General features: G+C 46.2%; 2 long non-coding RNA genes across 3 annotated transcripts; one reads left to right on the top strand and one right to left on the bottom strand.

Annotated features, from left to right (window-relative positions):
- The first annotated feature begins 29 nt into the window (after nucleotides 1-29).
- Nucleotides 30-2501, top strand: LOC123328029. Its single transcript, XR_006542740.2, has 2 exons — nucleotides 30-518; nucleotides 1282-2501. It is a non-coding gene; the product is annotated as an uncharacterized LOC123328029 (long non-coding RNA).
- A 16015-nt stretch (nucleotides 2502-18516) lies between these two features.
- Nucleotides 18517-24006, bottom strand: LOC123328028. 2 transcript variants are annotated; one of them, XR_006542739.2, is made up of 2 exons: nucleotides 21721-24006; nucleotides 18517-18965 (listed from the first exon to the last, which is right to left on the bottom strand). It is a non-coding gene; the product is annotated as an uncharacterized LOC123328028 (long non-coding RNA). The 2 variants fall into 2 exon arrangements; XR_006542738.2 differs by having other exon boundaries at nucleotides 21823-24006.
- Nucleotides 24007-26620: the final 2614 nt, after the last annotated feature.

Genomic DNA, 26620 nt, shown 5'->3' with positions numbered 1-26620 from the left:
CGGGTGGGGGCAGGGTGTGAAGACGGTTAGAGAGTGAAGGGAGAGGGTAGGGAAGGGAGAGGGAGAGCTAGGAAGCGGGTGGGGAGGGTTGAAGAAGACCAACCCAGCTCCACCTGCAGTGCACAGTTGGTCTGTCTCACATCCAAGGGGACCAGTCTGCCCTGAAAGTAGGCTGCAGAGGCAGTACCCCTCAGACCAGAGTTCTCAAGCTTTAGCTGCGGAGTAATGAGGATGGACAGTGTGGGGCAGTTTCTCAGGACCAGCACAGAGATTTTGATACAGTAAGTCTAGTCTCAGCTGAGGCCTTAGGGTCTGTATTATTAGCATTGAGAATGCTGAGGCTGCAGGTGGCCAATGGTCTACAAGTGGAGAACAGGTGCTGCACGGATGCAGTGTCTACGTTGGGCGCATGTCCCCAGAATGCAGCACAGTGCCTGGCACCAGAAGCGAATGAATGAAACGGTGCATCACCCTGTGGGCCTGATGCATCAGTGTAAGGAAGCCATGCAATGGAATCTGTGAGTCCCTTTCTCTTACCCAGCTCTGCTTTTTATATTAGAAGCACGATTTCTGCCCAAATTCTTCCTTTAAGCCTCTCTCCCCTTCAAGAAACAGGGAAGTTTAACTCTAAAGGGACAGAGTTGCCCTCTGGGAAGGCCTAAGTCTGCAAAGACCCAACCCGGCTTTGAGGACTTTGAAGACAGTGTATGGATTTCATTCCCTACACCCTTTCCTCCTCCAGACACTCTACCAGATCCTCTCACCTACTCCTGGACACTTTCCCCAGCACCTTATTTCTTGACGATGTTTCGGTGTGGCACCTACTCCGTGCCTCACATATGGGGCATGGCCTGTCTTTTCACTAGTAATCATCCCTTCCTCAGATGTACTGGAAACCCACTGGGGCTAAGGCCTCATTTCTTAAACAGAACCTGGTAAACTGGTCTATACAATGAAGGAGCTCAAAAAAGAATATTTGATGATGAACATGGATCAGACTTTGGAATGCCAATAATGACACAAAGGGAAGTGTGTGTGTTGGTGGCGGGGGGAAGTATTACAAGGTATAACAAGGCAATGGGATGGATTTTGTAGGGGACTTACAGAGTCAGTCATGTTTTTGCTTTGAGACGCCTCCCACAAGTTTTGGCTGTGCTTGGCTGGTTCCCCAGGCTGCTCCTGCACTCTGCTGAGCAGGCCGTAGAAAGATGACTAACTAGGGGTTGCTTGCCTTCATTCAGGCACCTGAATTTAAAACAGCTTCACCTTCTTGCCTTGTAGCATTTCATCACAGTCTCCCAGAAGGTTTTTCCAATGAAGATGGAGAAAGCCTCAGGAATGGCTTAAGAGCTGAAGGCTGCTTGAAGTAGACACTTCTTGAGTTTTAAGAAAACAGAACATCAGAACCAAAAGTCACTAAAATAATGACACAACTGCCACACGTGGAGTGGTATTTGTTTTCTCCTGAGCAATAGCACTTTGAAACTCTCTTGAAGGCTATTGGCTGAAGACCAAGAGATTTGGAAGGGCAGGAGAGATACTTTTTGTTTTTTCGGCTGTGCCGGGTCTTCGTTGCTTTCGCTTTGGCTTTCTCTAGTTGTGGTGAGCAGGGACTACTCACTCTCTAGCTGTGGTGAGTGGGCTTCTCATTGCAGTGGCTTCTTTTGTTGCAGAGCACAGGCTCCGGAGTGTGCGGGCTTCAGTAGTTACAACACATCGGCTCGGAAGTTGTGGCGCAGGGGCTTAATTGCTCGGAGGCATGTGGAATCTTCCCAGACCAGGGATAGAACCTATGTCCCCTGCATTGGCAGGCTGATTCTTATCCACTGTGCCATCAGGGAAGTCCAAGAGATACATTTTAAAAATACTCTATGACTAGGGCCCTTTATAGAAAAGTTAACATGGTGAGTTGATAAAGATTCTTAAGAAACTGACATTTTTAAGACAAAAAAGAGCAAGTCCTTATTACAGTATTGTTGTCAGCTTTCTATGTAATTTCCTAACAGAGACCAGCATTCACAGTGGTGAGGAACAGATTTTTTTTTAGGCATTTTACTGAATAAAGGATAAAATGCTGGCTTTGCCTTTCCTGCTGGGCTGCTTAGCACAGCTTCTCTGGGCCTCGGCCTAACTTTCCCAAACAACACAGCACTTTTAGGCACTCTCCACTGAATACAACTTCAACAACTTGTTAATAGAATTCTGCCAGAAAAACTTAATTTGAAATTTAAAAATTAAATCACAGGATGCATATCTTCTGGGGTCACACATCCAGAGAAAGGGGGAACATCCTTCACTGATACTGGGTTACTACAGATCTGGGATTTTACACGGCGCATTAACAAGAAAAATCAGTGTGTCTCAAGGCCTTAATGTTGCAAAGGTCAAAACAGTTACAAAATCTCTGATTTCCAGATTTCTCCGTTTTGTCATCAAGTATTCAATTACTCAAACCTGGTTATTTACAACAAAGTAAATAAATAAATCAATAAAAACAAACACAAAAGCAACCATGAGATTTCCTGCAGATCTTAAAAAATAAGGTTACTCAAGAGAGTTAAGCCAGTAAAATTCATATGCAGCGGGTGAGATTCATGGACTTCCCCCAAGGAACTGGTAATATATCTGCCATTAACAAATCTCAAGAAAGAAGCGTTAGAAAAAGAACTAAGAGAGCAGGGAATTTTAATCTAGAGCCATCCAAGGGAGAGAGGCGTTTGGTAGTGGGAGCAGTGCAGCTGGGACAGAGAAGTGGGAGCAAGTGCACAGGTTGGGTGACTGCCAGATGTCAGCTGAGGAAGGTAACTTGGACTTAGACAAGTGGTGGAAGGGAGATGGAGTGCAGAGGACAGATCCAAGGTTTTTATTTTTAATAATTTTATTCCCTGGCAACATAATTCTCCTAAAAGAAAAGGGGGGAATGAGAGAGTCAGTTCCTAGGCAGGTTGATAAGGAGTCTAGGGGTCCCCAAGGAGAGAGGGGTCTGGAATTCTCAAGGAGGAAGAAAGGACAAACTTTTTTTCTTTCTCCACATTCCTTAGGATTATATAACAATAATGTATCCTGCCTAAGGACAGTCTTTGGATTCAACCTTCTGTTATCTTAAAATGTAAATTATGGGAGTAGACCTGGTCTTTACAAGGATGTATCTTGCCTGAGGACAGTGTTATCTTAAAATGTAAATTATGGGAGTAGGTCTGATGAGGTCTTTACAACCTCCAGACATTCTTTGGACTATATAACTTCATTGTTAACACTAGCAAGCGGGTACTCTTTCTGCCCCCTTCTGATGCCTATGTCAGAACCTTTCTCTATCTCCTTTATACTTTAATAAAACGTTATTACACACACACACAAAAATAATTTCATGTATTTATTATTTATTTTTGGCTGTGCTGGGTCTTCAATGCTGTGAGAACTGAAGCCATATGCTAACTGCTGGCTTTCAAGATAGAGAAAGGTGTCAACAAAGATGCAGCTCTGGATGCTAGAAAAGACAACTTATTAGATCCTCCCAAAGAGACTCAGGAGGAAGCAGACAGCTTGATTTTGGCCCAGAGAAACTGATTTCAGACTACTGACCTCTAGAATTTTAAGAGAATAAATATGTATTGGTGTGTTTTTCCAGCTTTATTGAGGTATTGTTTACATATAACAGTGTGTAAGTTTAAGCTGTACAATGTGATGGTTTGACACATGTTTATATTAGGAGATGTTTAAAACTACAGGGCTAGTTTATTAGCTTTAGCTCATCCTTTAGCTCATATAATTACCATTTTGTTGTCATTGTATTGGTGAGAACATTGAAGTTCCACTCTCATGGAAACTTTCAAGAATACTTCAAGTTACTTGCTGTAGTCACTAAGGTGTATATTAAGATCTCCAAAATTTACTCATTTTGATTTGCATTATGTTGAGTCATTCTTGCATTAGGGATTAAGCTCACTTGATAACCGTGAATGATCCTTTTAATATGCTGTTTAATTTGGTTTGCTACTGTTTGGTTGAGAATTTTTGTATCTATATTCATCTGATCTTTGGAATATTGGTCTATATCCTGTAATGTCTTTTTTTTTTTTTCTTTAAATTTGGCTGCAGTGCTTGCAGGATCTTAGGTCCCTGACCAGGGGTCGAACCTGAGCCCTGGGAGTGAAAGTAAGGAGTCAATCTCCTTACTTGTTATTGGTCTATTCAGATTTTCTATTTCTTCATGATTCAGACTCAGTAGATCGTATGGTTCTAGGAATTCATCCATTTCTTTTAAATTATTCAACTTGTTGGAATATAATTTTATCTTCCTGTTACTAGTTAACGTCCTTTCATTTCAGCTTGAAGAACTCCTTTCAGCATTTCTTATACATAGGACTAATGGTAATGAACTCCTTTTGGTGGCACCAGGACCGGGAGTCATGGTGACTCATTTCTCTCAGTCCGTCAGGGTCCCCAGCCCGTTGACAAGTGATACTGGGAGTCCACAGAGACGGCAAGGGCTGTTGGAGTCCTCAGCAGTATCCCCAGATCCAGCTGCTATGGACCAGGGCAAGCAGCAGTGGTGGCTGGAGCTATGCACACAGGAGCTGTGGGGGCTGGCTGCTGGTGCCTGCAGCGGCAGGGGTAATTGCTAACACACATGGGGTGTTGGGGACCAGGGCAGGCAGCAAGGGCCAGGGCCGACTGTGCATGCACTGGCACCTGCAGGGGCCCGGGCTGGCTGTATGCACCGCCATGGCTGCTGGGTCTCACCACCAGCATGTGGCCGTGGAGCCCACCTGGGATTGGGCTAAGGGCACACAGGTACACATTTGGAGGGGTTAGTGCAGGTGAGTGCCCTGGCGCAGGCCAGTGACAAAAGACAGAGCCTGATCCAGGCCCTCAAGCAGCTGCAGGGTCCCAGGTCACTGGCCTGCTCTGCCTTGGCTGCACAGTGTCCCCATGGACATCCATATATACTAGTGGAGTCTGGTGACAGGCGTCAGGCCTGTGGCATGCAAGTACAGAGCTAGAGGGGCTTTTGTCAAGTGCATGCAGTGGCGGGGGTGAACTGCAGAGGTCTAGCCGGGCATCTTCAATTCATGCAGCTGCAGAGGCCTGGGCTGGCTGCCAGTGTGGTTCCTGGGCTCCACTGGGCAAGGGGAGGGACTCAGGATGTTGGCATTAGCAAATCCAACTACCTTTGGACAAATGCCAGTGAAAGCCGCAGAGCGTCCCTAGCAGCTGTGCAGGCTGTCAGCTTCTTCAGTGTTGAAAGCTTTTGGGCTCACCTGCAGAGCAGGTTACTGGGAACTGTGGTTGCTCTGATTGTGTGACTACCACTGGAATCACCCACTTTTCTTCCCCAAACCTAGCTATCTTCATACACCTCAGCTTTGCCAGTCTCTGAGTGGGGTGAACTGAAGCAGGTCCTTCCTGTGGGACCCCCAAAGGCAGGAGAAGCTGGTTGCTCACCCTGTTCTTCCTTTCCTGATGAGTACAAATTGGAGAGGTCTGTCTTGGTGTTGAGCAATGCCAGCTTGTGGGATGGGTTGATGCAGACAAAATGAAGCTGCCTGCCTTCCTTTTTGGTGTGGTTATTCTCAAGTTGTTGTTGTTATTTTCAAGTGCTGCTGAAATTTCTTGGGTGAACTCCAGAGCTGTTTTTTATTCCTGAATAGCTATTTAATGGTTGATCTTTGTTGGGGATGGAAGCAAGAATCTCCTATTCTATCTTGGTGATATCACTCCCAAATCTGTATGAATTAAGAGAGTAAGTTTGTGGTAATTTATTAGAGCAACAAAGGTCTGTCTAGTCAAGGCTATGGTTTTTCCAGTAGTCATGTATGGATGTGAGAGTTGGAATATAAAGAAATCTGAGCGCCGAAGAATTGATGCTTTTGAACATGGTGTTGGAGAAGACTCTTGAGAGTCCATTGGACTGCAAGGAGATCCAATCAATCCATCCTAAAGGAATCAGTCCTGAATATTCATTGGAAGGACTAATGCCGAAGCTGAAACTCCAATACTTTGACCATTTGATGTGAAGAACTGACTCATTGGAAAAGACCCTGATGCTGGGAAAGATTCCAGAGGGGAGACGGCAGGGGGAGAAGGGGACAACAGAGGATGAGATTGTTGGATGGCATCACTGACTCAATGGACATGAGTTTGGATAAGCTCCGGGAGTTGGTGATGGACAGGGAAGCCTGGTGTGCTGCAGTCCATGGGGTCACAAAGAGTTGGACACGACTGAGCGACTGAACTGAACTGATTAGAGCAACTATAGTAAACTAATATAGCCAGGAAATATTCTAAAGGCTTCCCTTATATTATTTCATCAAATTCTTATGTTTTTCCATCTCCTCATTAATCAGGGAGAGGTATATTAGTAAATAGATACTAACTTACCACCCTCCACTGGTCTCACCACACTCTGTACCCAAACACCATCAGGGAGAGGTATATTAGTATATAGATACTTATTTACCACCCCTTCCCCTCCGCCTCTCCCCCACCCCACCCCACGCCCACTGCTGGTCCCACCACACTCACCCTGTTCCCATATGCCACGCATGCAGAATCTTCCTGACTTTTATTCTGGGACAGAGAAGAATCTGAAGAGCCTTAAGCCTAGGGTTTTTCTTCAAGCCACTCCTACACCAATGCCATAACCCAGGGTCCAGAATAAGATGGAAAGAAGTAGCAAGAGGAAAAAAAACTATACTTTTGTTGACTGGTTTTGTAAATCTAGATTTTTTTTATATTAGGTTAAGATGATACCTCTGTATCTACCATGTACCTTAAGGTAGATTATGGTACAAGATGGGTCTGTTTTAGACTTTATCCATCAGACTTTATTCTGAGTAATATCCTTGATTTGAACCCACAGGACAGTCTCAAACACATGCACAAACACATAGTTATCAACCTTGGGTGAGTTCTCCTGGGAAAACCTGTTCTTTATGCAGTCATGGGAGGAACAAAGGGCAGCAGTGGCGCCCCACTCCAGTGCTCTTGCCTGGAATATCCCATGGACGGAGGAGCCTGGTGGGCTGCAGTCCATGGGGTCGCTGAGAGTCGGACACGACTGAGCAACTTCACTTTCACTTTTCACTTTCATGCATTGGAGAAGGAAATGGCAACCCACTCCAGTGTTCTTGCCTGGAGAATCCTGGGGATGGGGGAGCCTGGTGGGCTGCCGTCTACAGGGTCGCACCGAGTTGGACACGACTGAAGCGACTTAGCAGCAGCAGCAGCAGCAGTGCTGTCCTTTCTCTGACATCTCTCTGCCTTGTAATTTTGTTTCAAGAGAAATTCACTTAACATGCTTCCTTGAGGCTTCTGGATGGTGATTTCTAATGACAGATTTGAGATTGCATGTTGGCTTTGCCTTGGGTAAGCTCTCTGTTCCCTAAATTCTTCATCTGTAGAAAATAGGATGATATCTATTGTCAAGATTATTATAAGGATAAACATGAGATGATATAAGGGAAAGTGTCTTGTTTATAGCAATCACGGTAACTGGTATACTCACAGCCCTTGTTAAGAGAGAACTTGGGCAGTTTTGTTGGTCCACAGTTGATTGGACCATGTGTGGACAGTCAATCCCCCCAAATCACCCAGATCCACAGGCTGATCAGATACTAATGGGGCAGCTCAGTGGAGAAGGTTGTGCCTAAAAAGTAAAATAGCAGCAGGTTGCTCTCTAGAATCTGAAATGGGAAACAAGAAGAAAATCAGGAAATTAGGGGCAGAAGCCAAAGCTAAAACGATGTAAGGAGGGAGGAAGTTGTGGGGCCAGATGCAAGTTGTATTTCTTGAGTAGGGCTAAGTTCTAAGGAAACAGAAACTGAGTATACAGAAGCGAGAACATCCCTAATAGTAGATGAGTCACACAAATGCAGAACAGTACACGGAAGATCCTTAGTTCCTGCCGCCGAGATTCCTGGAGTCATCTTGCGCCCAGAAGAGTTCCTGTTCTTGGATTTCCATGGTTTGCCTATCTTCCATATTGACTTGCATGCTCAGTTGCCTCAATCATGTCCGACTCTGCGACCCTACGGACTGTAGCCCACCAGGCTTCTCTGTCCATAGGATTTTCCAGGCAAGAATACTGGAGTGGGTTGCCACGCCCTCCTCCAAGGGATCTTCCCAACCCAGGGTGCAAACCAGCATCTCCTGCTTCTCTTGCATTGCAGGTAGATTCTTTACCACTGAGCCACCAGGGAAGCCCTGTTATTGACTTGTGCCATCTTAAAATAAACTTCCATTACTTGAGCTGGACTATTAATCCTCGTGTCTTGCAAAAGAGCTTAACTAAAACAAAAAGAATCCACGTGGTCATTTCATTTTTAAAAATGGATCATGAAACAGTGGGGCATAAGAGAAACAGGAGAATATTCCTGACAAAGGGAATACCAAGAGTCAAGTCTTGGACTTCTCTGGTAGTCTAGTGGTAAAGAATCTGCCTGTCAATGGAGGGGACACAGGTTCAATCCCTGGCCCGGGAAGACTGCACATGCCACAGAGCAACTAAGGCCACAGCTACAGAAGCCCATATGCCCTAGATCCTGTGCTGCACAACAAGAGAAGGCACTGCAGGGAGAAGCACAGAGCAGCCAAAAATAAATAAAATTTTGAAAATAAATAACCAAGATGGAGAAAAATTAAAAAAAAAAAAGAGTCAAGGCTTGGAGAGAGTATTAAGGGTATTGCTGGGTGGGCAGAATCTGAAAGCATGAGTCAGAGGGTTGTGATAGATCAGAACCAAAGCATAAAAGCAGTAAGGCAGGGTAGGGCAGCTGGGAACCCAGATGCCCATGATGGGCAGACTTACTGTATTATCAGTGGAAGCTCCTCCACTAGGGCTTTGTTATTCTCACACCCTGAAGGGTTTTACTTTAGTAATTCAAGCAATCTTAAAGATATTTAAAGATCAGTCAACAACCCCCACCTTGGGCAAGCAGTGTATCAACCTAACTGATTAATGATCAAAAGCCGAGTTGTTGTTATGGAAGACTCCACCAGACCAGCTCCTTATCTCTGACTTTCAGAAACTTCAAGGAAGCTGCTTGAAAGAAATACAGAAAACAAGCCAAGTCATGTTTGACCTTGTGACCTTAATCACAGGGAAATGCAGTAAGGAGAACCTCGTTTCCCATCTGTGGCCTAATTCCGACCCAGCCCAGACCCAGGTGATGACTGAAGTCCCCGGGGGTTTGGATCCAGTTAAGTTCAGTTCAGGTGCTCAGTCGTGTCCGACTCTTTGCGACCCCATGGACTGCAGCACACCAGGCTTCCATCACCAACTCCCGAAGCTTACTCAAACTCATGTCCGTCCAGTCAGTGATGCCGTCCAACCATTTGATCCTCTGTTGTCCCCTTCTCCTCCTGCCTTCAATCTTTCCCAGCATCAGTCTTTTCTAGTGAGTCAGTTCTTTGCATCAGATGGGCATCAGATGCAATCCAATACTTTGCATCAGATGGGCAAAGTATTGAAGTTTCAGCTTCAGCATCTGTCCTTCCAATGAATATTCAGGACCGATTTCCTTTAGGATAGACTGTTTCTATCTCCTTGCAGTCCAGGGGACTCTCAAGAGTCTACAGTTCAAAAGCATCAATCCTTCAGTGCTCAGCTTTCTTTATGGTCCAGCTCTCACATCCGTACATGACTACTGGAAAAATCATAGCTTTGACTAGACAGACCCTTGTTGGCAAAGTAATGTCTCTGCTTTTTAATATGCTGTCTAGGTTGGTCATAGCTTTTCTTCCAAGGAGCAAGCATCTTTTAATTTCATGGCTACAGTCACCATCTGCAGTGATTTTGGCATCCAAGAAAATAAAGTCTGTCACTCTTTCCATTGTTTCCCCATATATTTGACTTGAAGTGATGGTACCGGATGCCAAGATCTTAGTTTTCTGAATGTTGTTTTAAGCCAGCTTTTTCACTTTCCTCTTTCACTTTCATCAAGAGGTGCCTCAGTTCCTCTTTGCTTTCTGCCATAAAGGTGGTGTCATCTGCATATCTGAGGTTATTAATGTTTCTTCCAGCAATCTTAATTCCAGCTTATGCTTCATCCAGCCTGGCATTTCACAGGATGTACTCTGCACATAAGTTAAATAAGTAGGGTGACAATATACAGCTTCATAACTTATGGTTACCAGGAAGGAAAGGGTGTGGGGAGAAAATAGCTCATTCATATACACACTCCTAATTATAAAAAGATCCAGAAGGACCCACTGTATAGCATGCAGAACCCTAATTAACACTGTGCAATAATCTATATGGGAAAAGCACCCTAAAAGAACATTTAGATGTTTAGACATAAGTGAATAAGTGAGAGTCACTCAGTTGTGTCCGACTCTTTGCAACCCCACGGACTGCAGCCTGCCAGGCTCCTCTGTCCATGTAATTCTCCAGGCAAGAATACTGGAGTGGGTTGCCATTTCCTTCTCCAATAAGTGAATAAAGTTCTTATCTATTGGGGAAAAAAAATCCACAACATTGTAAATCATTTATATTCCCCAATTCAAATGATACAATTAAAAAAAAAAAAGAAATGGGAATGCTGACTCTAGGCCCCTCAGACCTGGTGACCTAAGCTGGTGTCACATCCCTGAGCAGACTTGGGTCCCAAGGCTGGAGTGTCTTGGATCTGAGTGGGCAAGGAAGATGTGCCTGGCAATGAGCCCTCTACCAAAGGACCTAGACAATCTCCAGCTCTGGGGGGTGGCGGGAGGTCCTCCTACAGCTAAACCAAGCCTACTGCACCCAAAGGATGCTGGAACTTCTGGGATGGAAGAGTTTCGAAAAGTCCCCTGGGCTCCAAGACTCCTGGTGGTGGGGATCTCAGGTCCAGAGGGAAGGGGGAAGAAATCAAGAGACACAATACGCCCTGGTTGTATGTTACTTCTGTCATAGCTGAAACTGGACAATCCAGGAGCAAGGCTTTCCCTCAGGCTCTGGTTGCCTAAGTAACCAGAGTTGGGCAGGAAGAAATGCTGCCACCTTGAGACCATTTCCCATAACAACATCTTTAAAACTGGTGCTAATGATCTCTGAATAAGGATGCACACGGGGTTGGAAAGGACACCTGCCCTCAAGTCCTTGGGGTAAATCACCAAAAAAAGTATTCAAAACAGGGTCGATGTTCAAAAGAAGCCAATTTCAACAGGTAAACTATACTCACACTGTATAAGATCATAAAGCACACAGAAACATACTCCACGTGACTAATTATCAAATCAAGGCAAATCAAAACAACACTGAGGAATCACCTCACCGTAGTCAGAATGGCCATCACCAGAAAGATCCACAAAGAATAATTGCTGCAGAGGTCGGAAACAAAAGGGAATCTTCCCACACTCTTGGTGGGGGTATAAACGGGTGCAGCCACTATGGAAAACAGCATGGAGGTTCCTCTAAAAACTCAACACACAGGTACCATATGATCCAGCAATCCCACTCTTGGGCTCAGATATGGAAAAAAAATCATAATTTGAAATGACTCATGCACCCCTATATCCAGAGCAGCACTATTTACTAGAGCTGAGATAGAGAATCAACCAACAAGGTCAAGACTGAAAAATGAAGATGAAGTGAGACAGCCAGATTACTCCTCACTCATAAAACAGAAGGCAAGTGCAGATAAAAAGAGAGTGAGCGGGCAGTCAGGCAAGAAAAGGGAAATTAATTAGAGGGAAACAAGAGGGTGACTGGCCCTTAAGGAGAACCAGTGTCCTCCCTTTCTGACGGGGTCTTTCTTATACCCCACCAATGAAAAGTTCTCTGAACGGATGATTAATTTTTAGCCTACAGTTGAGTCCTGTGGTCATGTAGCCTGAGGTCTGGAATCTGGTGGTCTTGTAGCTTTGAGAAGGTAGGCGCCAGTGAGAAAACAGAATGTTGTTTGGGCAATTTTTGGTCAGTCTCAAGGGCCACTGTGATTTTATTCTTTGTTGGGAGGTCAACATAATGAGCCATCTTAACAGTGGGCCCCCATGTGGGGTCTATGAGTCCTTTACCCTCACAGACAAGAAGTGTGAATCTGTATTAGATGATCCACAAGGAATATTCTTTTCTCTCCTTCCATCCTTACTTTCTTGCACAGATACACAGAAATCTGTAACTCTAAGAGGTAATCCACAGTAATTATCTCCTAAGTTTTTTCTATGTATACACAGAAAAGTATAACTGAGATAGATAATTCAGAAGGACCTGATGTTCAGCACTCTTCTCACTCTTCTATGGCAAAAAAAAAAAAATAATAAAAATAAATAAAAGGAGAGAGAGCGATGTCCCACCCCATAAACACGTATGCCTGAGTCAGGAGGCTGTATGTGACAACACTCACAAGACTGCAAATCGAGTGTACTGCGCTGCAGCATCGACAAGATGGTAAGAAAAGGAGAGAAAAGCAGTGCCTATTTTCTTATCGATCTCCCTGACTTGGGATGCTATCACGTCCCTGGACAGGCTTGGGTCCCACTGCTGAACTGGGGGTGGTTGACACAGCCTGGCAGGGTGCCCTTGGTTGACCCTTTTAAAGATCTACTCTCTCCTCCATTCTGGCTGGGACAGAGTCCTGTGTGGCATCGAGGCCTCAAGGGATTTGAAGGCAAGGTTCAGCTAGCCTCGACCTCTCCTGGGGCTGGGGATCCCAGCTCAAGCCTCGTTCCTGAGAGGGCAGCCTCCTAGCACTAGCACCTAAGCACCCTCAGCAGTGCACTGCGGTCCTGGAAGATTCGCCAGGGCGGGCTGTTTGTGTGATGCTTCAGGGGGAAAGATAACCGAGACTCAAGAGACTCGAGTCCTTTCGGGTTAGCTCAGGCACCCTCGTCTCTATTTCATTGCCCAGGAAGCAAACTTTCCCTCAGGTTTTGGTTACCCCAGGAACCAAAGGTAGGCCTGAATAATGCTGCCGCCTTGTGGACATTTTCTGTAACTACAACATTTTCTCGGGTGTTCACTGGCAACTCAAATCATGAGGGCTGCATTTCTGTGAATGACAGAAATGAACATTACCTGCCCCAGGATATCTCCTGGGGCAGGTAATGGAGAAATAAATTCCAAAGACAGCCGACTTGTCAACCCAATTGTCAAAGGTAAATTCTCCTGACAACCTTTTAGGGGGGAAAAAAAAAGCCAAAACAAAATCAAACCTCCACAACAAGACAAGATATTAAGGATCCCTAACTGCTGGAGGAGTGCCATTCAAAACGACAAATGGAAATCAAATTCCGCCAGTCACAGTGGTCATCATCACCAATCTACAAGCGATAAATGCGGGAGGGAGCCTGGAGGAAAAAGAATCCCCCTAAGCTCTCTCTGGGAATATACACTGGCAACAGTCAGTATAATGGACAGTTTCTGAATGTCTGAAAAAAAGCTCTCAGATTAAAACTAGACTCTGACATCCCCACACCTTGGCCTATATCCAGAGAAAACCAGTAATCAAAAGGCATGGGCACTCCAACAAAGCTTCAGCACTGCTTCCGATAGCCGAGACACACTCTCAGCAAAATCTCCAACGAGGGCTTAAAGTTTAAACAAGGTGTGGTACATATATACAGTAGACTATTCCTCACTCATAAAAAGCCATCACCGAAATTAGGTAATTACGACAGTAATAGCCACAGGGATGGTCCTTGAAGGATCATACACTAAGGGAAGTCTGTCAGGCAGAGGAAGACCATGGTATATGAGGTACCTTCCAGTCAAAATAAAAGTAGACATACAAGGCAACACACTTACACCCCAAACTCAAAAGAGACTTTGAGAATTCAAAGTCAAACGAAGGGTTCCAGAGAAACATAGGTGACGGCCAGGGAATGAATTGGAATGTCCGTGCCTACATACCCAAGAAATTATCCCCTTCCTTCCTTTCTACCTTCCCTCCATATATAAACAGCAATATGCATCTCTAAAGACAGAAATCTCTAAGAGATAATCCACAAAAATTATCTCCTAACTTCCTTCTTTATGTACACAGAAAAGTGTATCTGAAATATATAATTCACAAGGACCTGATGCTTGGCACTCTTCTTGACTTTCTATGGTAAAAAGTTCAAAAATGCAACAGAGATACACCATGGACGTGTTATACCTGAAGCAGGTGGCTGCGCACTGAGGACGAGCACAACACTGCAAACTGACTCCACTCCAGCATAGCACCGGCATGATGGTAAAGAAAAGGAAAGAAAAGCAGTGCCTGCTTTATTCTCTCTGATCTCCCTGACGTGGGATGTGATCCATCCTGGAGCCTGTGCAGGCTTGGGTCTCCAGACTAGACTGCCATGTTTCTGAGACATGCTAGGAGGGTGTTCGCTGAGCCCTTTTTAAGCTTATACAGTCGGCTGTGCTCTGGTTGGGACCAGACACCCGAATGGGATCAAGTCCTCAAAGACCTTGGGGGCAATAGTCACCTAACCTCCATGTCTCCTGGTGCTGGAGTTCCCAGCTCAAGCCTGCTTCCTGAGAGTGCAGACTCCTAGGCACTGAAGTACAGTCAGCAAGGTGCTGTGGCTCCCCTTGGAATTAGTCTGGAAGCCGTGTGTGTGTGTGTGTGTGTGTGTGATGCTTTAGGAGGAATAAGTAGTGAGACACAAGCCCTTAAATGTTCCCTCAGGTACATTCCACTCTCGTTACACAACCCTGGAACCCGACTTTCCCTATGCTCTGTTTGCCCCAGCAACCAGAGTGGTCATCAAAAAATGCTGCCACCTTGTGGATATTTTCTGTAACTACAACTTGGCCGAAGGCGTTTACTGGCACCTCCAATTCACAAGGGGCGGGGGGCGGGGGTGGGGGGGGGGCGCTGGGGCGGTGCTGTTAAGACAGCTTGCCTCAAGAAAGGTCCTGGGATAAATATTAGAGAAATAAACTGCAAACACACCCAGCTCGAAACGTAAATTTTCCACACATGCCTAAAAGAAAAAAAAAAAAAAATGAAAGAAAAAATACCCTAACCACCACAAGACAAGATACTCAGCACCCCTAATTATCGCAGGAGGAATACTAATCAAAACGACAACAAGAAATCAAATCCCACTAGTCAGAAAGGCCAATCTCAGAAGTCTACAAACAATATATGTGGGAGAGAGCAGGGAGGAATGGGGAACGCCCCCCCGCCCCCCGCCCCCCCCCTCCCCCGCCCCCCCCCCCCCCCCCCCCCCCCCCCCCCCCCCCCCCCCCCCCCGGCACATGGTTGGCAGAAGGAACACTGGCAACAGTGTTCCTAGAACTGACAGCCTCAGCATGGCAGGAAAAAAAAAAAAATCAAGAGAGCTGACCCTAGGATCTTGGAGAAGGCAATGGCAACCCACTCCAGTACTCTTGCCTGGAAAATCCCATGGACGGAGGAGCCTGGTAGGCTGCAGTACACTGGGTCGCTAGGAGTTGGACACGAATGAGCGACTTCACTTTCACGCATTGGAGAAGGAAATGGCAACCCACTCCAGTGTTCTTGCCTGGAGAATCCCAGGGAAGGGGGAGCCTGGTGGGCTACCGTCTATGGGGTCGCACAGAGTCGGACTCGACTGAAGCAACTTAGCAGCAGCAGCAACCCTAGGATCTGACGTCCCCACAGTCAGCCTGTCTCCTGAGAAAACCATTATTCAGTCACATGCACCCCAACATTCACTTCAGCACTACTTACAAGAGCCAAGACACAAACCCAGCAAAATGCCCACTGATAGATTAAAGCTTAAAAAAGACCTGGTACTTGTAGACAATGGACTATTATTCAGCAATGAAGAACTGACACTGCAATTATGAAATCATTCCACTTGTAGCCATAGAAATGGATGCTGGAGGATCACATACTAAGTGAAATCAGCCAGACAGAGGAGGACAAGAGTATATGATGTCCCTTCTAGGCAAAATTTAAAAAGAGATACAAAGGAATTAAATTACAACACAAAAATTGACTCTGAGAATTCAAACACAAGAATTTAAAAAAATAAAAAAGGAAAGGTCAAGGAATTAATTAGGTTGGGAATAACACACACACACAGAAATTTGTGTCTATACTAACTACTCCACAAGGACCTGATGATCAGCACAGGGAACTATGCTGACCTTCTGCAAAAACCTCTATGGCAAAAGAATACAAACAGAACAGATACGCTATATGTACGAATCAGAAAGCTGTAGACTGACGACAAACAGAAAACTGCAAAATTAATATACTCCAACATAGCACAGACGTGAAATTAAAGAAAATAAAGGCATTTTCTTGTTTATTCCCTCCAACCTTCCTGATTTGCACTGCTGTTCCATCCCTGGAGCCTGAGCAGGCTTGGGTCCCATCGCTGGATTGGGGTGGAGTCCAGACAGCCAAGCCAAGAGCCCTTAATTGAGACCCCTCTTAAACCTCTTCTGTCTGGTCTCCCTGACTGAGACCAAAGTCCCTAGTGCTCCCAAAGGATGGGGACCCGACCCTCTATCTTCCAGGACCTTGGGAATGTTACCTAACCCCCAGGACCTCTGGTGCTGGGATTCCCAACTCAAACTTCCTTCTTAAGACCTCTCAGCAGGGTGCTGTGGACCGGTTGGAATGAGTCTGGAGGGGAGGGGTGAAGTTTTAGGGGGAAGAAGTGAGACACAACCCCTTAAGTTGTTGCTCAGGCACGTTCCACTCCCATTTACAGCCCAGGAAGCCAAGTTGCCCTAAGGCTCTGGTTGCCCAAGGAACCAGAGGTGGCCGCGGGGAAGTGCTGTCACCTTGTGGACACTTTCTGTAACTACAACTCCACCTCCGAGGCTTACTGGCCCCTCTATTTCTCAAGCGTTGGGTTCTGTTAATAGCTGTCCTCAGGACACGTCCTGGGGGCGGGAATTGCAGAAATAAATTCCAAACACAACCAGCTTTCAGGAAGCCAGCTGCCACAGGCAAATTTTCCTCACACCGTTCATGGGGGAAAAAAAAAAAGACCCAACCTCCACCACAGGACAAGATGCTCAGCATCCCTAATTACTGCAGGAATACCAATCAAAATGAAAACAAGAAATCAAGTCCCATCAGAGCATCCTCAGGAGGCCACAAACACTAAAGGCAGGAGAGCCTGAGGGCAGGGAACGCCCCTATACAGTAGGTGGGTCGGCACAGTGACAGCACCCAGTGTAATGGACGGACTCGGAATGCCTGCAAATACACCATCAAGAGAGGCTAAGCCCAAGATCTGACATTCCCGTGTCTGGGCCTAGATCCCGAGAAAACCATCATTCAAACAGGCACATCCACCCCAGCTAGCACTGCAGTGCTACTCGCAGAAACCGACAGAGAGAGAGACAGCAAAATCTTCACCAACAGATTAAACTCAAAAGACGTGCTACATATATACAATAGACTGTTAGCCATAAAACCCAAAACTGAAGTAAGGAAATTATGCCACTGGTAGCCACAGGGATAGATCTAAAAGGATCATACCCTAAAGGACCCTAAAGGAACTAAGCCACACTAAGGAAAGCAATAACACAAGATGTCCCTTCTAGGCCAAATTTAAAAAGCGAAACAAAAGAATTGACAATCTGAAGACTGAGAATTCATATTCAAACCAAGAGTTCAAGAAAAAAGTGAAGGGCCTGGGATGAAGCAGGTTGGGACTAATATAGACACAGCAATCTATAATAATCCACAAGGATTATCAGCTTCCTTCCTTTCTCTCTTCCACACACACACAGAAATCTCTATCTCTCACCTATACACAGAAACATGCATCTCTAAGAGATACTCCACAGACTGTTTTCTTCCTTCCTTCCTCATATACACACAACACTGTATGTGAGATAGATAACCCACAATGCTCAGCAGACTGCTTGACCTTATGCAATAAACTCTGTGGCTGCTGCTGCTGCTAAGTTGCTTCAGTCCTGTCCGACTCTGTGCGACCCCATAGACGGCAGCCCACCAGGCTCCACCGTCCCTGGGATTCTCCAGGCAAGAACACTGGGGTGGGTTGCCATTTCCTTCTCCAATGCATGAAAGTGAAAAGTGAAAGTGAAGTCAGTTCCTAGGCAGGTTGATAAGGAGTCTAGGGGTCCCCAAGGAGAGAGGGATCTGGAATTCTCAAGGAGGAAGAAAGGACAAACTTTTTTTCTTTCTCCACATTCCTTAGGATTATATAACAATAATGTATCCTGCCTAAGGACAGTCTCTGGATTAAACCTTCTGTTAACTTAAAATGTAAATTATGGGAGTAGACCTGGTCTTTACAAGGATATATCCTGCCTGAGGACAGTGTTATCTTAAAATGTAAATTATGGTCTGATGAGGTCTTTACAACCTCCAGACATTCTTTGGATTATATAACTTCATTGTTAACACTAGCAAGCGGGTACTCTTTCTGCCCCCTTCTGATGCCTATGTCAGAAGCTTTCTCTATCTCCTTTATACTTTAATAAAACTTTATTACACAAAAGCTCTGAGCGATCAAGCCTCGTCTCTGGCCCCAGATTGAATTCTTCTCCTCTGGGGACCAAGAATCCCGGTGTCTTCGCGTGATTCAACAACAACCTTTCATCTTGGGGCCTCGTCCGGGTTAGGGTTAGGGTTAGGGTTAAAAGAACCCAAAAAAGACCAGATATACTCCATGGATACGTCGTACCTGAATCAGCCAATTATACACTGATAACAAGCACAGCGTGGCAGATTGACTGTACCCCTACATAGCAGTGGCATGAAGTCAAAGGAAAGGAGAGAAAGTTAACTTTATTCCTTCCCACCATTTGGGCTTCTACGGTATCCCAGGAGCCTGAGAAGGCTTGAGTCCCAAGGCTGGACTGGGATAGGGTCCAGACAGCCTGGCAGGGTGTCCTTCATTGAGCCCCTTTTTAGTTATTACTTCTGAGCCCCTTTGAAAATCACGCCTGTCTGCTTGTCTCAGCTGGGACCAGAGTCCTGAGTGGGATCAAAGCCTGGAGGATCGTGGGAGCAACAGTCACCCAGCCTGCACGTCTCCTGGTGCTGGGGTCCTCAGCTCAAGCCTTCTTCCTGTTAAGATTAAACCCTTCGTGAGAGTGCAGCCTCCTAGCACCTTAAGTACCCTCAGCTGGGTGCTGTGGCCCCAGTTGGGATTAGTCTGGGGGTCGGGTGTGTGAAGCTTTAGGGGGAAGAAGCAGTGAGACACAAGGCTGCAGGCATTTTGCTCTGGCACATTCCACTCCAGTTGACAGCCCAGGAAACCCACTTTCCCTAAGGCTCTGGTTGTCTGAGGAACCAGAGGTGGGCAGGGGAAAGTGCTGCCGCCACCTTGTGGAGACTTCCTGTAATGACAACCGCACTACCTGTGCTTACTGGCACTTCTACTTCAAATGTCCTTGTTGTTCAGTCACTAGGTCCTGTCCGACTCTTTGCGACCCCATGGACTGCGACACGCCAGGCTTCCCTGTCCTTCACCGTTTCCCAGAGCTTACTCAAACTCATGTCTATCGAGTCAGTGATGCCATCCAACCATCTCATCCTGATCATCCCTTTCTCCTCCTGCCTTCAATCTTCTGCAGCATCAGGGTCTTTTCCATTGAGTCAGTTCTTCACATCAGGTGGCCAAAGTATTGGTGCTTCAGCTTCAGCATCAGTCCTTCCAACGAATATTCAGGACTACTTTCCTTTAGGATTGATCTCCTTGCAGTCTAAGGGACTTTCAAGAGTCTTCTCCCACACCACAGTTCAAAAACATCAATTCTTTGGCACTCGGCCTTCTTTATGGTCCAACTCTCACATCCATACATGACTACTGGAAAAACCATAGCTTTAACTAGACGTGCCTTTGTCAGTAAAATAATGTCTCTGCTTTTTAATACGCTAAGTTTGTCATAGCTTTTCTTGCAAGGAGCAGGTATCTTTTCATTTCAAGGCTGCAGTCACCATCTACAGTGATTCTGAAGCCCAAGAAAATAAAGTCTGTCACTGTTTCCATTATTTCCCCATCTATTTACCAGGAAGTGATGGGACTGGATACCATGATTTTTCATTTTTTGAATGTAGTTTTAAGCTAACATTCAAATGTCTTGTAGGGTTGTTAATGACAGCCGCCCTCAGGCCATTTACTTGGGTGGGCTTTACAGAAAGAAATTCCAAACACAATGGACTTTCAGGAAGCCAAGAAGAAAGGGAAATTTTCCACACACCCTTTAAGGAATCAAACAAAACAATACAAAACCCAAATCTCCACCACAGGCCAAGATGCTCTGCATCCCTAATTACTGCAGGAATGTCAATCAAAAAATGACAACCAGAAATCATACCCCACCCTTCAGGTTGGGCATCCTCACAAATCTACAAACAATAAATGCGGGAGAGAGCCTTGGGTAAAAAGAACCCCTACACAGTAGGTGGGAAGGTAGTCTGGCAACAGGAAGGATAATTGACAGTCTCCAAAAGCCTGAAAATAAACTATCGAGAGAGGCTAAGCCTAGGATCTAATATTCCCCCATCTGGTCCTAGATCCCGAGAAACCCATCATTCAAAAGACACATGCACCCCAATGAGCACTGCAGCACAACCCACAAGAGGCAACACCCATAAACAGCAAAGTCCTCACCGACAGACTAAAGCTTCAGCACGTATGTATGATGGACTCTCAGTCATATCCAAACAACACTAAACAAGGAAATTGTGCCCCTGGGAGCTGATCGGGCCTACATGGGGGCTCATGGTAGAAATGGCTCATTATGTTGACCTCACAAAGAATAAAATCAGTGACCACTGAGACTGACCAAATTGCCCAAACAACATTCTGTTTTCCCGAGGGCGCCTAGGTTCTCAAGGCTATGAGACCACCTCATTCCAGACCTCCAGCTATGTAACCCCAAGACTCAACTACAGGCTAAAAATTAACCATCCCTTCAGAGAATTTTTCATTGGTGGGGTATACAAAAGACCCTGTCAGAAAGGGAGGACACTGGTTCTGCTTAAGTGCCAATCACCCTCTCGTTTCCCTCTAATAAATTTCCTTTTCTTGCCTGACTGCCCGGCTCACTCACCGTCTTTTCTCTGCACTCGCCTTACATTCCGGTGCCAAAACCCGGGAGGGAAGAGCCACAGCAACTGGGTGGGCTCCTCTCACGAGTCCACCTCCGGTGGTCCCCTCCCTTGGACCTTGCCGAGAAACAGATGAGCTCTGGGCGGGACTCTCCACTTGCCTTGCTGGACCGACATCCACATGCTGGCCCACATTTCATCTATCGGTTACAAGGGTGAGCAAAATTGCATTCCCTGGGATCCTCTTTCTCCCTCGCCTCATTTCCAGGTCCTAGCACTAGGCAGGAAGATCCCCACGGCCCTCGGGCCCTCAGCCTTGTACCCCGTCTGACTTTGAAATAAGGGATGCCCATTTCAGAGCAGACTGTTATTACTCTCTGAGAAGGTCCTGAAAACAGGGATGCCTTTTCTCTCAGCACTTTGTCTTCGCTTTCCTTCGCCCTTGTCTGGTGCTTCGGTCACTAAATTGTGTCTGACTCTTGTGACCCTATGGGCTGTAGCCCACCAGGCTCCTCTGTCCATGGGATTTCCCAAGCAAGAATAGTGGAGTGGGTTGCCATTTCCTCCTCCAGGGGATCTTCCCAACCCAGGGATCGAACCCAGGTCTCCTGCATTGCAGGTGGATTCTTAACCTTGTCTACCCTTCCTAATCGGCCACAATGGGAAATTCTCAATCCCAGCCCTCAAAATTTACTCCTCTAGGATGCCTTCTCCGAAACCTAAAAGTCTTGGGCTTCCAAGGAGACATAAGACCAAAAAGACTTACTTAATATTTTAACACTGTCAGGCCACAATACAGACTTGATAATAGGTTCCAATGGCCAGATAACAAAACTCTCGATTATAATACTCTATGGGACCTCGGTACCTTCTGCCGTCGCAACCGAAAGTGGTCCGAGATCCCTCATGTCCAGCCGTTCTTTGCTCTTCGCGCTCAGATTCTCCCTCTGTGAATCCTGTTCTACTTCTCAAATACTCTTAGCCCACTCTGGGCCACATCCTCCTAATACAATGTCTCCCGATTCCTGTTTGAGACTTTTCTTCTTCCTTCAACCCTTCCGACCACAGCTCACACCCTCTCGCTCCCAATTCCCTTGCAGTCGCTCCAGATCCAGTTTCACAACCTCCACCTTACGACTCCTCCTCCCTCCCTCCTGCTCAAGGGCAGGCCACCTCAGCGCCCAACCCCTCTCCGCTGCAAGCTCTGAGACCTCAGCCCCACCCTCTACCCCGAGGGTTCCAAGGCTCTTCCCTGACCTCCCTAGATCCCCTCCCGATAAGCGGTCGGAACAACGTTAAAGCCAGAAACTTGACAGCAGGAAGTCTTTGCCTGCTCCACCTCTCCCTTTATGGCAAGTAGCGGGAGCGAAAGACATTGTTCGGGTTCACGTCCCATTCTTCCTCACCGATCCATCTCAAATTGAAAAGCGTCTTGGCTCCTTCTCTTCAGACCCTAATAATTATCTAAAAGAATTCAAGTATCTTACCCAGTCTTACAACTTAACCTGGCATGATATTTACATCATCCTTTCCTCCACTCTTCTCCCAGAAGAGAAGGAACGAGTATGGCAAGCCGTTCAGGCGCGTGCTGATGGGATACGTAGACTGGGATACGACACTAAGCCCGTAGGGGCAACGGCTGTCCCCAGAGATGATCCCAACGGGGATTATCAGGCAGGGAGACCTGGACAAGCAGCCCGTAATCACATGGTTGCTTGCCTCGTTGTGGGCCCTTCAAAAGGCCTCTCAGTGGCAGGTAAGCCGATCCCTTTTCTCATCAACACGGGGGCCACTTGCTCTGCTGTGCCTGCCTAATCCGGAAAAAACAAGGTTTCTCAGGTCTCTGTTATGGGGAATGACTGTTTAATATCTATGCCATGAATAACCGAGCCTCTACTTTGCACACTTCAACATACCCCATTTCCCCATTCTTTGCTCATACTCCCCAAATGCCCCAGTCTTATTCTTGGAGAGACCATCTCTCAAAATTCAAAGCCCTTATTACCATCCCAAGCCCATCTTCTGATCTAGCCTGGCTACTGCTCCTCAACCCCACCTCCTCTTCCCCCGCCCCATTGCCCTCCTCATCCATAAATCCTATAGTCGGGGATACAGACAACCCATCTGTCACCTCTCACCATGCTCCAATTCATATCTGCCTCAAAAACCCCCCTAAATTCCCCAATCAACCACAATACCCAATCTCCCGAAAACATCAACAAGGGTTAAAGCCTATCATCACTAAACTGCTATATCAGGGCCTCTTGCCCCCAAGCCACTCTCCCTATAACACTCCATCTTACCCAACAAAAAGCCAAATGGCCCCTATCACCTGGTCCAGGACCTGAGACTTATCAATGTGACTGTTATCCCCATACATCCAGCAGTTCCAAATCCCTATACTCTTCTCTCTCTCATTCCCTCTTCCACTACCCACTTCATTGTCCTACACCTCAGGGATGCCTTCTTTACCATCCCTTTGCACCCAAACTCTAAAGACCTCTTTGCCTTTATCTGGACTGATCCAGACAATCATCGCTCCCAACAGCTGACAGGGACAGTCCTCCAACAAGGCTTTTGTGATGGCCCTCATTTCTTTGGCCAAGTTCTAGCATCAGACCTAACCTCTCTTGACCTTACTATGAGTACTGTCCTCCAATATGTGGACGATCTCCTCCTTTGTAGTCCTTCGTCTATACACTCTCAACAACACACTATACAACTCCTCAGTTTTCTAGCCGATCGAGGATACTGAACATCTCCCATAAAGTTCAGCTTTCTCGTCCTAGAGTCACCTATCTTGGAGTCCTTTTAACACTAACAAAAAGATATATTACTACCAATAGAAAGTCCCTTATATCAACCCTACCACTCCCTACATTGAAACAGATTCTGTCCTTCTGGGGGTTAGCTGGATATTTACGCCTCCGGATTCCTAATTTCACCCTCTTGGCACAACCCCTATATCAAGCCACCCGAGGAGATCTTTCAGAACCCCTAGAGCTAAATAAAATATCCATCAGCCTTTAAGACCCTTAAGCAAGCCATTCCCTCAGCCCCAACTCACACTTCCTGACCTATCTTGCCTCTTTATACTCTACTGAGAGACAAAAAATTGCCCTAGGAGTTTCGGGACAAAATCAGGGCCCCTCCTTCATCCCTGTCACTTACCTGTCAGAGCAACTAGATACCACAATTCAAGGGTAGTCAGCCTGCCTACGTGCTCTGGCAGCAGCTGCAGTCCTCACTCAGGGAAGTAAAAAGCTCATTTGGAGCACCCACTGTCATTCGTTCACCACACATGAGTTGAAGGACTTACTTTCTCACAAATCCATGACCCTTCTAGCTCCTTCATGCATCCAGCTAATTCATGTCACCCTTCTCGAATCTCCCGAGTTCTCCTCTGAACGCTGTCCTACTCTCAACCCTGCCACCCTTATCCCTAGTTCTTCTGAGCCCCCCATCCATACTTGCAAAGAGGCATTAGAAGACCTGATGCCCCATTTCTCCCATATTTCCTCGAGCCTTTTAAACAGCCCTGACTTTACTTGGTATATTGATGGCAGCTTCTCTACATCAGAAAGAGAAAAAGGGAGCTGGATGTGCAATTATCTCTGACACAGAAATTATTGAGTCCTAACCTCTCCCCTTGGGAACCTCTTCCCAAAAGGCAGAACTTATTGCACTAACTAGAGCCCTTACCCTCGCAGCTAACAAGATAGCAAACATATACACTGACTCTAAATATACGTTCCACATCATACACTCACATGCTGCCATCTGGAAGGAACGAGGGCTCCTATCTACAAAAGGCTCTCCCATAACTAATGCCCCGCTTATACTCCAACTTTTAAAAGCAGCTAACATGCCAACTGAAGTAGGCATCATACATTGCCGAGGTCACCAGGCAGCCTCAGACTCATTTTATAGGGTAACAAAACTGCAGACAGAGAAGCGAAAAAAGCCTCACTCCGATCACCAACTCAACAACTTACAGTAATCCCCAACATAAAGCCCCTTCACCTCCCCAAAGAAAACACACGATTATTATAAGGAGCACAACCACAAGGAGACTGGTTACAAAAACAGGGCTGCTGTGTCTTTCCCCAGTCTCAGGCCACACAGATTCTTATGGATATTCATCAGGCCCTACACGTAGGCACTAAACCTCTTTATCATCTCTTAAGACATCTTATGGCATCACCTACTTGATGGACATGAGTTTGAGCAAGCTCTGAGAGTTGGTGATGGACAGGGAAGCTTGAAATGCTGCAGTCCATGGGGTTGCAAAGAGTCAGATACAACTGAGTGACTAAACTGAACTGAAGACCTCGAATCACCCCGCTTAACCTTCTTTCACTCCTACAACAAATCACTCACTCTTGCGTTTTGTTATCTGTTCCTTAGTTTCACCACAGGAAGCCCTAAAGCCTGTTCTCTCATTCCCAACACATCAGGCTCAAGGGCATATCCCAGCAGAGGACTGACCAATTGACTTCACTCACGTGCCTCCAACTGGAAAATTAAAACTCACCCTCACTCTCAGAGACACTTTTTCAGGGTGGATTGAGGCTTTTCCTATGAGATTAGAAACTGCCTCAGAAACTGAGTAACATAGTTTCTCATACAAGAAATCATCCCTCGCTTTGGCTTCCCACTCTCTCTCCAATCTGATAATGGGCCAGCTTTTGTCTCCCAAATCACTCAACAAGTAGCCAAATCCCTTGGCATAACCTGGAAACCACATATTCCGTATAGACCCTCCCTATCCCACTAATTTATAACCAACCAAAATGGGCAAATCAATTCATTCCTCTATTAATAAGTATAGAAATAGCAGCTGGGATTGGAACAGGGACAGTAGGACACACAACCTTTTAAAATTACTACCAATGCCTTTCTAAAGACCTCACTGAGAGCCCCGAAAAAATAGCTACTAGCCTCATCACTATCCAAAACCAGCTAGATTCCCTGCCAGTGGTCCTCCAAAACAGAAGAGGATTAGACCTTTTCACGGCAGAAAAAGGGGGCCTATGTCTATTTTTGGAGGAACCCTGATGCTTCTACACCCACAAATCAGGCGTTGTAAAGGAAGAAAGTGAAAGTCACTCAGTTGTGTCCGACTCTTTGTGACCCCATGAACTATACAGTCCATGGAATTCTCCAGGCCAGAATACTGGAGTGGGTAGCCTTTCCCTTGTCCGGGGGATCTTCCCAACCCAGGGATTGAACCCAGATCTCCCACATTGCAGGCGGATTCTTAACCAGATGAGCTGCCAGGTTGTAAAGGAAACAGCAAGAAATCTGATAAACAGGGCCTTGAAAATACGTCGACACCTCAGTAATTCATGGGAAAACTGGTTAAGCAATTAGAATTGGATGCCCTGGGTCCTACCTTTTCTAGGTCCTCTTCTTCTACTTCAGTTCAGTTCAGTTCAGTCGCTCAGTCGTGTCCGACTCTGTGACCCCATGAATTGCAGCACGCCAGGCCTCCCTGTCCATCACCAACTCCGGAGTTCACACAAACTCACATCCATCGAGTCAGTGATGCCATCCAGCCATCTCATCCTCTGTTGTCCCCTTCTCCTCCTGCCCCCAATCTGTCCCAGCATCAGAGTCTTTTCCAATGAGTCAACTCTTCACATGAGGTGGACAAAGTACTGGAG

This window comes from Bubalus bubalis, chromosome 11 (assembly GCF_019923935.1).
Source record: "Bubalus bubalis isolate 160015118507 breed Murrah chromosome 11, NDDB_SH_1, whole genome shotgun sequence".
In the NCBI taxonomy this organism is placed as follows: Eukaryota; Metazoa; Chordata; class Mammalia; order Artiodactyla; family Bovidae; genus Bubalus; species Bubalus bubalis.
This window is presented reverse-complemented; position numbering and strand designations above follow the sequence as displayed.